This window comes from Adiantum capillus-veneris, chromosome 28 (genome assembly GCF_014529385.1).
Source record: "Adiantum capillus-veneris isolate H3 chromosome 28, ASM1452938v2, whole genome shotgun sequence".
NCBI classification, from domain to species: domain Eukaryota; kingdom Viridiplantae; phylum Streptophyta; class Polypodiopsida; order Polypodiales; family Pteridaceae; genus Adiantum; species Adiantum capillus-veneris.
In genome coordinates this window covers 118,874,504-118,887,210 of record NC_140958.1, presented here as the reverse complement: position 1 = coordinate 118,887,210, position 12,707 = coordinate 118,874,504, and positions in this window count along the sequence as shown.

Sequence of the window (12,707 nt, the reverse complement as noted above, 5' to 3'; positions counted from 1 at the left end):
TATAGAATAGGAACCACAAAGTCCATAGGAACTACTAACTTCAATCTACATGCAAGCATTAAAGTTGCCATCTCAATTGCTACCTTGTATGATGTTCTATAAGCCCACAAAGAAGAATCTAAATTTCATCCCAATCACTTATTATCCAATACTATCTTCATAAGAATCCTAGAAATCAAAACCTTACTGGAGCATTTTTCTTGACGATCGGGTATTGTGGATATAAGGAGTTAAATTTTTGTATGATGTATCATATTACTAGTCTTTTCAACTTAGCTCTACAACAAAATTTTAAAAATGACTTCCTTGATCAGATACTTATCCAGTTGTGCATCCGAACCTTGTCATAATGTTTGTATTCTTGTCATTGTATTGTCCTTCAAAGCTACAACAACCACCCATTTAGATACAAAATTTGTTGCCACCAAAATGTAATGACCAGATTTCATCCTTGCTTTTGGCTTGATCAAAGCCTAAAAATCAAAGCCCCATTCCTACAAAGGCTCCAATGATAATACAAGATGATAAATTTATCCCTAACTTTTAAACAATATAGACACTCTTTTGTATATTTATGGATATCCTTCAACATCAAAGGCCACCAAAATCTTGCATGTCATATCTGTTATGTTATCCCTACTAGAATACCCTCCTAATACATCTCAATGGGCTTCCAAAAGCACAACTCTTTGCTCTTCCTAAGGTATAGATTCTAGTGATTTTAGCTTTGGTGGTGTAGGTTTTTCTACCCATTTGGTCCTCATAAACAAAAGAAAAAACCCTTCGTAGAATTCCTAAAACATGCAACAAAATGACATATTGCAAATGTCTTCCTCAATAACTTTCTTGTTTTATATAACATGACATGTAATGCCAATTAGAACACTTGAAACTCTTCGACTCAAATTTTTTTGGGTATGTTGTTGACAACACTTTTTGTACCACCAAACTTTGCTTTAACACTCAAATAATATTCATATAAAGTGCTCCAACTATCACCAGATTTTTCTTTTCTCAATCAAACTTCTTCTTTTGATTTTGATACATGCTTTCTAGTAAGACTCCATAAATAAAAGGAAATACCATCTAATCACACCATCATTAATCCTACCATCCCTCCACTCAAACCTTGCATACTGGTACATTTGGAATTATTTCACTGACAGGCCATATGGTGGCTCCCCATGCACAATTAGCTCAAAAAACTGCAATGACATGTTGTTAATTACCTTGAGTACATGTTATTTAACATAATAAAACTTCTATAAAAATAACGTCCATCTTGATTATCATCCAATAAGGTGGAAAAGATAGACCAATGCCTGATGATAAACACCAAACAAAAACACTTTGTTGTTCCACAAATTATGTTAAGACTTTTGCAATGCATAAACCATATCCAAAGATTTCCTTTTTATAACTATGTAATTTTGTTCAGTAAGAGTTAACATTTGATGTGATTTTTTTTTTTTGCATGGACCATCTCCTCTATTTTTCTTGCATTAATTAATGCAATCCTAATAAAATATCAAAAGCATCAACAAATACATGAAAAGGCAATGCCCAAATTAGTGTAGTTGTAAAATTGGTGCACTGACCAACATTTTTTAAAAACCCTGGAATGCTTTTTCATGAGCCTCACTCCATACATAATTGAAGTATTTCTTTGTCAACGGACTTTGTGGAGCAGACATATAGCAAGATACCACAAAAAAATCTTATGCCATTTTACTTGACCCAAGAACTGCATCAATGCCTTTCAAATAGTGGGTTGTGTAGCTTGTGTTATAGCTAAAATATTATATGAACTAATAGACATGCCCTCTTTAAAAATAATATACCTTGATAGATTCTTTTTTTTCTAAAATAGCACACTCAAAAGGGTTTAAAGACATCTAAAAAATTCTACATCTTTCCAAATTTCTCCAAAGATGATTAAGATGCTTATACTTCTTCCCAAACATCAAAACATAATTCATACAAACCCGCATGAACCCTGTAAGGCACAAATATCTTAAAGATTTCCTTTGAAAATAATTTTCTTTGAAAAAAATGGTGGACCATTCATGAGTCCAAAGCTTAGTATTGTATAATCATAAACTCCCTATCCTATGATAATGTTGGAATTAGGGTTGCAGAGAAACACACACAGCTTGGAGAAGACGAAGATCAAGGCACACAATAGAGAGTGTATAACTTAGTGTGCAATGGAAAGATAGATAGCCCTAGAGTGATGGGCGGGGGAAAAAACCTCCTAAAGAGGGAAAAAATGCCCCGGCGGTCCTAGTGTGTTCACACATATCACTACCACATGTATATGGTAACAGATAAAAGATGTCTTATCCGAATCTTCTTTTGCCAACTAATGTGACTGTAAATGAAAAACCCATCTAGAAAATACATTTCTTGGCTTGATTATCTACAAAAGGTAGGGGAAATGGATCTATATTTGTTAATCCACATAAAATGAGAGCTTTCTAGACTTCTTATGTACCACCACAATGGGTGAAAGATAGGTCTTGGGCATAATAAAACCTACCCTCAAAAACCTTATCAATTGTCATTCACTTGCTTAGCATAATCTATATTCATTGTATTCCTCTATTGTACAATCAAAACCACATAAAAATTCAAATTGATTTGATGTCCATAGATTGCATGATCTAACCCATTCATATTCAATGATTCCAAGCAAACACATCAAGGTATTCATGCAAAAAATTATTCCGCTGCTCTTGAAAAATATCACCCAAACAAATGTTGAATTTCATCGTCCTTGGATAATAATCTCATCTAAGGTTCAAACCCTGGAGTTCATCTTCCTTACCTCTTATATTTTGTCTATAGTATGCTCATAAGAACTTCTTCTTTCCTTGGCCATTTCCTTGGTTGCATCCTCAAATTCTTATCCTTCCATTTGCAAATTTTGATCCAATATTGTTGCTCTGATTGAACCTTCAAATTTAACAGTATATCTTAATCAAAATCATATGATGATTGACCTATAAAAAAATATCTACCCATAAACTCTACCATGTCCACTTCAAAAATCAAAACTAGTGTTGGATTGACTTAAATAACTTTTTTCTTTCATCATCCTTGATTTTATATGCCATACTAAAGTATAAGCACTCAATCAATGGTTACATCTTTTACTCGGCATCACTTTTTTTGTCGTACTCACTTTGGCATTTTCTTTGTTTTGGGAGTTATCTCATCCTTTTCTCATTCTTTCTAGACACCTCAGGTTTCTTTGAGCTTTAAAACCAAGGAATTGATGCTAAACAACAAACCAACCATTTTAACCTCTTAATTATGTAGTAATCCAATAGACTACTGCACTCAAGGCTAATCAACCATCTTCACCTAAAATGGGGTTGGCTTGAACATTGCTCCCTTCAGTTTCACATACTCAACCTTTTCCAACATATTCACACAATCCTCCAATAGACTACTACACTCAAGGCTGATCAACCATCTTCACCTAAAACGGGGTTGTCTTGAACATTGCTCCCTTTAATTTCACATACTCAACCTTTTCCAGCATATTCACACAATACTTCAATAGACTACTACACTCAAGGGTGATCAACCATCTTCACCTAAAATAGGGTTGGCTTGAACATTGCTCCCTTCAGTTTCACATACTCAACCTTTTCCAACATATTCACACAATCCTCCATTAGGTAATATTTTCGGAAACTAATTTCATTAGAACTCCAACTTGATCATTGAAATGTTGAAGTCAACATCTATAATATTAATTTTATACCCTTTTGTATTATTACCCTCCTCTAGCTTCAATTTAACTATCTTACATTTTGCACCTTGTCCTTTAAAATCAACATAGATTCTAATATAATGACAAATTGAGAGAATATTCGCCAACTCCTTAGACAATTCCACTTCATCTAGTAAATTTTGATGATCCGTCCAAGACGCCTCCAGATTTTTATGCAACTTCTACCTTTGCAATAACTTTTTCTTGAATTTCTTGCTGCTCACAACAATCTCAGATGTGATCTCAGATGTGATTAAAGCTTGGAATTTTACCTTGTTACTAACATGACTTGTATCTCCTTCTTTTTATTTGAACATGCATGACTATCATGTACATTGCCCTTCCTCCACCCCATCTTATAGGTGGTCAAAGTTCCTTTTCACTAGGGATATTGTTAGTGCACTTTGGATGTTGAAAGATACTCTAGAGAGAGAGAGAGAGAGAGAGAGAGAGAAGTAATATCTTGTTATTTTTCAATCTTTAGAAGACAAGGGAGAATATGGTGTATACCTTACACATGTCATCAGAGATGCAAAGCATTCAAAAGGGGAAATTTGAAGCTTGAAGTTGCAATAATGATCACTTTCAGGTGATTGACAATGACACATAAGCTCTAGGTTGTTTTGGTCAATTTGTATGCAAATTGTACTACACTTCTAAGACAACAACAAGTTGTTGATAAGCTTTTGATTGGTTGGAAGTATCACCATGTGTATGTGCAGGGAAATTATATGTCACCCGAGGTGATGGGTCACACAGAGCCAGCGCATGTTGAGCTAGGTTCGCAATTGGCTCCCAACTAGCTTCTAACTTTTTTTACTCTTGTGGGGAGTTGCAATCCTGCCCTAAAGTGAAGGTGTGGAATAGGCTAGAACCTAGCTCATGTTGAGCTAGGTTCGCAATTGACTGCCAATTAGCTTCTAACTTTTTTTGCTCTTGTGGGGAGTTGCAATCTTGCTCCAAGGTGAAGGGGTGGAGTAGGCTAGAAAACACAAACCAAGGCATGCAAATTTTCTATCATGATGGAATTTTTCCAAGCTTGAAAAGAAAACAAATTCTTTTTTAAACCATTTTTCTTAAAATAGCTCTCTAAGCATCACTTGAATGTGACAATGTGAGGTTGATGTTTTGAGCGTGCAACTAGCTTTCAATACTATGTATCTTACATATCGAACACTACTTACCTTTACACCTTGTAAGGGAGACATATGAATAACCCTAACAATGTGAACAACAACCCCAACAAGGCGTCCATAGGGACGAATGGCACTAGCAGGGGGGGGGGGAAGGGGGGGGGGGGGGAGAGAGAGAGAGAGAGAGAGAGAGAGAGAGATTTTATTATCGTCCTCGGAGGTCAAATATGACCTATGGGACAAAAGTTACATGTGATGTAGTATGTGTATGGCTGATGAGTGACTCTCGATGCTCCAAAATTGTAGTGATGAGAGTCGCAATGGAGAGCCCACACTTTGGCTGGGAGAGGAAAGTGTGTAGGTCTAAGTTATGGCTGAAAATGTGAGAGAAGCAAGTTCGGATGTGATCAAAAGCTGAGCACTCTAGTAGTGTGTGGTACTCAGACTCTCGAACTTGCAGTGAGCATAATGTGCACAATCGATTTGACTCTTCTCCATTGCCCCAACGCCCTATCTCGCATCGAAGGAAATGGGAGCTAAGCCGAATTGCTGCGATAGTGCGTATCGTGGACAAGGGAATAGGCTCAAGCATGTAAGTGTGAGTACGGTTTCCTCTCTCAGCGAAGAACATGGTTTTGTAGTTGGGGGCAATATAGGTGGTGTAATGTATGAAGCGTGACCCACCGGATTTCTCCCAAGCCGTAATACATTGGCGTTGTAGAAAAGTTTCATTCACTTGAGAGTCAATTGAAGCATCATGTAGCAAGTGTAATGCATCCCATCTCCCAAACCACTTCTTTATGTCTTGCATCCATCCCGTGCTCAAGATCTTGCTTTTATGCGTCTTTTGAACTTTTTTGCTTGCTTCCCATGCAATTGTAGGAAGTCGATGTGAGGGGTATTGACGCATCTTTATCATGTACTCCACAACCCTTTCCATGCTCATAACCTCAATTGGAAGAGATCCCGACTCAAGAAGTAGGAGCATATATGGTGTTTGTGTCTTAACTTGGAGAAAGTTTGCAAGAAAATGCTTTTGGACATTCTCAAACTCTTTCCAAGTAGACTTTGAGATGCTCCCGCCCCACACTTCAACTCCATAAAGAAGAACCGGTGTCACCAATGCATCAAAAAGATACTTCTTGAGAACCCAACACTTGATGTTTCCCACATTACCCATGTTCTCAAATGCATAATATGCTCTCTTTCCCGCTTCCAAACGACGCATAGCACATTCATGCCACTTGTGATTGGATGGAATCTCAAGGCCAAGGTACTTAAAGCTCTCAACAACTTCAAGTGTCTCGTTGTTGTACACAATGCATGGCTTCTCCTTATGGTTGGTTTTCACAAGCATAACCTTTGTTTTGGATTCATTTACAATCAGCCCACTATGCAAGCAAAAGTTCTCAAGGACAACCATAAGCTTTTGTGCATCTTCTAAAGTGTGCGCTAGAAGCACTACATCATCCGCATACAACAAAAGCATGATTACCGCATTGCAAATAGTGACCTCTTCAATGCCTTCTTCTTGCATAAAGTCAAGTACCATTTGTTCCAATTGATCGATGCATAGACCAAAGAGAGTTGGTGACAATGGACATCCTTGTTTAACCCCAATAGTGCTTACAAAAATTTCTGAAATTTCTCTTCCCATGCGCAATTGACAAATCACCTTCTCATAGATTCGAGAAACCGCAAGCATAAACTCACTTGACACTTGGAGTTCTTCCATCCTTCTCCACAAATTGTTACGTGGAATCATATCAAAGGCTTTCTTAAAGTCCACAAAACAACAATACAATCGCTTGCCTTTCAACCGACTTTCCTCCATGAGAACACGAAGAGTGACAAGATGATCAATGGTGCTATGGCATCGACGAGAACCCGCTTGTCCCTTTGCACGCTTGTCATTCTCTTCAGCCCAATCACTCAATTTCATCTCCATTATGCACCCAAACAACTTTGCCATAAGAGACCCAATCATTATAGTCCGGTAGTTGCTTACATTCTTTACATCCCCTCCTTTATGCAAAGGCTTAACCCAATTAGTACTCCAATCATAAGGCATACCATGTTGAAGTGCAAGGTTGAACATATCACACATCCACTCATAGGTAAAATCTCCCGTCCATTTGATCATCTCCGGCTTGATACCTTGAAGATCTCCCGCTTTGCGAGTGGCCAACTTTTCAAGCCCACCGCATACATCCTCAATAGTAAAAAAAGACGGCATACATGGGAGTGAACCATAAAATGGCATTTTTTCAGTATTTGCTTGCTCATATAATTGCCTACAATGTGTGTACATATCCACTAGACTCAAGTTACCAAAATTCTCAACCCGCTTGCCTCTCAAGTTTCTCCAAAATCTTCCACATGCATGTGCCTTTTCTTGGACTTGAAATTCTTGTTGCTTTACTTCCCATCTTCTTCTCTTCTTTTGAATCAATGCCTTGTATGTATACAAATGACTTTGATAGTTGTCTTTGTCCATAGTTGCATCAAGCTTTATCAAGGACTTTCGAGCATCTTGACATTCTTTATCAAACCACCTTTTGCGTGATCTATCTTTGTTGATACCATGGAGATGCTTTATGGCAAAGCATTCTTCCGCACAAGAACAAATAGCTTTCTTGAAAGCTTCCCATTTAGTTTCCAATGGTGCATCACATTGAAGCTTTGTCATCCATAATTTTTGCTCAACCATTTCAATGTACATTGGTGCCCGTTTGAAATCCATACATAGTGATAACTTCTCTTTCCTTTGGCTGAGATTATCATGCTTAGTTGCTTCTCCACATGAAAGGTCAATACATAAGGTGCGATGGTTGGATTCCGGGGTCCATTGACCAAACATAAAACTCTTTATGCGATACATGATGGCTTCAGAGAGTAGCATATAGTCAATCACACTATCCCCATTATGTCTTCTACATGTAAATCCATTGGTTCCACTCCACAAAGATACACCATTGGCAATGAGCATACCCGTGCTATTACACATGTGTAAAAGTAACTTTCCATAGTGATCCGGCTCTTTCTCATCCATTGAAGTACGATCATACAAGTGAACTTCCTCCAACTCCCTTGAAATGTATGGCATATCAAATTGTTGAGTATCATGTTGCAATGTTTTTGTGCGAGCATTCATATCCCCAAATACAATAACATCACCTTCACCTTTGAAATAAGCAATGTCCTCTTCCAAATCAGAAAATGGTTGATCTCTATCCATGCAAGCATAAAAGGGAGAATCATGATGAGGAATGTAGCAACCGGCTACAAAAATGGGTGCTCTTTTTGGTGTCATAATTTTCAGCCATACATAACGTTTGTACTTGTCATCTTTCACAATTGATACAAAATTTTCCAATCCTTTCTTAACCATACATGCTAACCCTCCTTGTCCTCTTCGTTGCTTGAGATTCTTTGACCACATCAATGAATGTACATTGTAATCCTCCAAGCCGTTAATCCTTTGTGTATCATACTCCCAAGTTTCAACAAGAAGTACAACATCGGCTTTTCTTGTTAGTTCATCAATGCCAACCCCCGCATTCCATGGGTATCCATTACAATTCCAAAAGCATATTTTCAATTGTAACTCGGTCTCATAGGTCACGCATCCCTATTTGCTTGAGAGACTTGCCTCCTCCTTGGGCACATTTTCTTTATGAGATATCTCCTTGTTTTTATTATTCTTTTCCTCATATGCCTTGCGACGCATATTTTGTTGCTTAATAGTGCGATCTTCACATACAAAACATTTTGTATCCCTCAAATAGATCCAACTATTATCAAGGATAATCTTTCGCTTGGTCTCATCTGGCATGGTGCATACAATTGGCCGTTCTCCCGAGCGAGGAGCTCCTTGCTTCCCCACTCTATGTGCTCCATAGACCATAACTCCGGACATGCCAAAGTGGGTTTTGAAGAAATCTTCAATAACAATGGCAAGAGAAGGAGGTGTCTCTAACTTCTCTTCGGGAATTCCACGAATAACAATGTTCTTGGAACGTCGCTCCCGTTCCTTCAACTCCTCCACATCCACATTCTCAACATTCTTTGTTTGAACCATAGCTTGCATGAGTGAGGAATTAGAAACCACATTGCTACCACATACATCAGCCCAAGACTTGTTTGTGCATACATTTTTCATGTCGCATACATCCCGGCTCATAGTGTCAAATTTCTCCTCTTTCAATACATGGTCATGCTCTACTTTGCTCATCCGCTCCTTCAAAGCATTCAAGTCCACAAGAGAGCGTTTACATTCCTTGACTTCCTCTTCAAGTTGCATCAAACGTGTTGTTTGCATCTCAAGTGTCCTCTTGAGATTCTCATTCTCAACCACAAGTACCCTTAGTGTGCCATTCTCCATTGCAAGTGCTCGTAAGTCTTCGCCTTGTTTGTTTACGGTCTCTTGTAATGATACCAAGTACGCCATGATCATGGTTTCCGATGTCGTTGGTTGGGTGGTTGTGTTGCTATCTCCACACTTAGGAGATTTTGGATCATTTTCCACAATGGTTGTGGACCTTGTTGAAGAAGAAGAACCCTTGCGAGTGCCGGAAGACATTGTATGTAAAATAGGAGATGGGAAGGGGGGGGGGGGAGAGAGAGAGAGAGAGAGAGAGAGAGAGAGAGAGAGAGAGAGAGAGAGAGAGAGAGTACTCGTGGGCTCCTCAGCTACACCCGACATTGTAGCAAAAAAGCCCTCTCTTTCAGTTTCTCTCTATCATGTGTAGATACCGAGCACACAAATGCGGAAAGACTCGAGGACTCTCACAATAGAAAAATTCTATTGTGGCCCAAGATTCAAGGACCCATTTTTGTAGTAGAACATCAAAATGATGCATTAGCAATTGTCTTCGGTAGTGCCAGTAAACTAGTTTTCTCAAAGTGGTAGGGGGTACTAGCTAGGTTTAAATAAAAAATGGGAAAGAATCTTTGTTGATGCGAGGCATCAACGAAGCGAGATGAGGGACAACCAACGAAGAAGGGAGGGGGCAACTAGCGGGGCACATGCATGCTATGAGGCATCATTGAGGCAAGGGATAATAGATGAGGAAGGGAGAGGTGATGTGGCGGGGTTGTTGTTGGCATGTTTTGTTTTTTTAAAGATGTGGTGTGCAAATTACATCAGCATCAGATGGAAGTTGGGTTTGTCACGTGAGCTGTGTAGTGGATGTTGTCTGTGCCCGTGCGTGTTCGAATCCTACATGCTACCTTTTAGAGGATGAGAGAGATGAGTTTCAACATACTTAGTGCTACCTTGTAGAGGACGAGAGATATGAGTTTCAATGTTGGCACTTGAACGTCATGATGGAAAGGAAAAATCTTTTGAATGCATGAATATAGTTAAGAACCTACCAGTGATTTTTGAGCTTCACAAAGGTGAGAAAAATTTCAGATCTGACTGGCCTCACCTTGATAGCTCTTTATTTGAACTTCCTTCAGTTCAATCAAAAGTTTAGAGTTAGTCTACTTTTTATTCTCATGTTAATACATGGGATAAAGCTATCAAAGAGACCCAAAAAGCCCTTAATCAATTTAAAAATAAGGCGAGATAAATTAGGTCCTGCAAAAGAATGATGATGAGTGAGCACGTAGCTCAGCTTGAGGCCATAACCCTGACTGACTCCTCCTCCCTAGAGCTAATTTCTATAAAACAAAACTTGAGGAAGGAAGAGCTCTTAGGAGCCCAGGGTGCCCTTTCTTGGACCAGGCAGTTTTGGGCTGGTAAAATTGACAAGCTCAACCCTCACATGTTCTCACTTTTGAAGAAGAAGAAGTGTAAATATTACATCCCTTTATTACATAAAGAAGATGGTAATCTCCGTAAGTCTCACCAAGAAATTGTGGAGATTGTCAAGCATTTTTTTTCCAATATTTTCTCTAATCCCCCTCTGAGAAAAAAATGAAATCACCAATGCCAGAGCAAGGATTGCTGATGTTAGAAACAAAACGGTCCCTGCCCATGTGGAAAAACTGTTAGGACTGCCCATTTCAAAAGGTGAGATTAGAGAAACCATTGGAAAACTTAAGCCTGGCAAAACCTGTGATCTTGATGGGATTCCCAATGGATTCTACCTCTTGTATAAAGATTTCTTGGTGCCTTTTCTCATGTTGGTCTAGCAAGAAGCCTTGGCTCTTGGTGCTCTCTCCCCCTCAATCAATGCTCGTATCATTAAACTTATTCACAAGAAGGTCTTTAGGGAGGATTTGTCAAAGTGGAGGCCAATGACATGTCTGAATTTTGTATATAAGATCTTTTCTCTGGCCTTAGCAAGAAGACTAAAGAGTTTATCTTCTTTAAGATTAATTTTGACCAGGCCTATGATAACATATAGTGGGATTTCATTCTTCAAAGTATGCAAGATATGGGTCTTGGCAGAAAATTCATTCATTTGCTTTTTGGAAATGCCACTGCTATAGTCTCTATCAATGGCACTTTGACTGATATTATACCATTGCATAAGTCTATTAGACAAGGTTGTCCTATGTCCCCTTTGCTATATGAAATTACATCTGATGCCTTGGGATGGCTAGTCAAAGACTTGGTGCATCAGGGAAATTTAAAAGGGATTTCCATTGAAGGAAAATTTGATCACCTTCAACAATTTGCAGATGATGCCAATGCATTAGTGAGGAATGATAGCAAGTCTGTAGAAATTTTTTGGGAGTGCCTTAACCTTTTTGTTCTTGCAAGTGGCTCAACTATGAACCATTCCAAAAGAGGTTTCAGAGTTTCTAAAGGTACCACTCCACTCATTGTCACTCAGTCTGGATGCCAACACATTTAGGAGAGGCAAATTTTCAGATTGCTTGGTATTCCTATGGGGTTTAATGTTTCGCTCAACCACCATGGAGTTGGGTTCTGGAAAGATTCAAGAAAAAGCTATTCACCTCTCAGAACCATGAGCCTAACCTATCAGCTATGATTTTTTTATTAAATCATTACTTACTCTCTTCCATTGTTTATTTTTTAGCATGTTGGCAGCCCTCACAGTACCAGCTCAAACAAATATTTACTTTGGCTAGGAGGTTTCTGTGGGGCTACACATAATTCATCAGTAGGGTTCCTAAGGTGTCATGGCAAACATGTTGTTAGGCTAAGGAACTTGGAGGATTGGGCATCTTGAACATTTTATCCGTTAGCAAGCAAATGGATTCTTAGATCCTCTACCTCTTCAGATTACTGGGCTCTTTTGATTAAAAGAAAAACTCAAAAGTTCCATCTAAAGGAGTACAAAGCTTGGACTGGTCTAACCTTTGAAGAATTGGTTATCTCAAATGCTAACTTTATTCTTAGGGGTTCTAATCTTGTCTGCAGATTCTGGAGAGCTTGGAACAACAGAAAAGCTGAATGGTCTCCCTTTAAGGAATTGTCTTCCTGGGGCTCATTTTGGGTCCACAATTCTATTTGGTATGGATGGCAAGTTAAGGAAAATGGCTGCAGTCTATCGAGAAGGGCACACAGATGTTTCAACTTAGGGTTGAGGTACTGGAAGGATGTGTATAAGGAGGGGGAATGGCTCTCCAAAACTCAAATTATTCACTAGTTTCAGATTTTTCAAGGGTGTGCAAACCTGGTCCTTTGTAGAATTTAGAAAATGCAAGAGGTCTCACAAGGTTAGTTTAGGGGTAGTCCTTTTTCTCTACTCAAGGTATGCAATAGTATTTATGAAAGCAAAGGTAATGGTGGGAAAATGGATTGCCAACTAGTTTCAAAGCTTAACAAAAGGTGTGGTGTCTACTAGAATGACAAGCAATGGAGCTACATATTT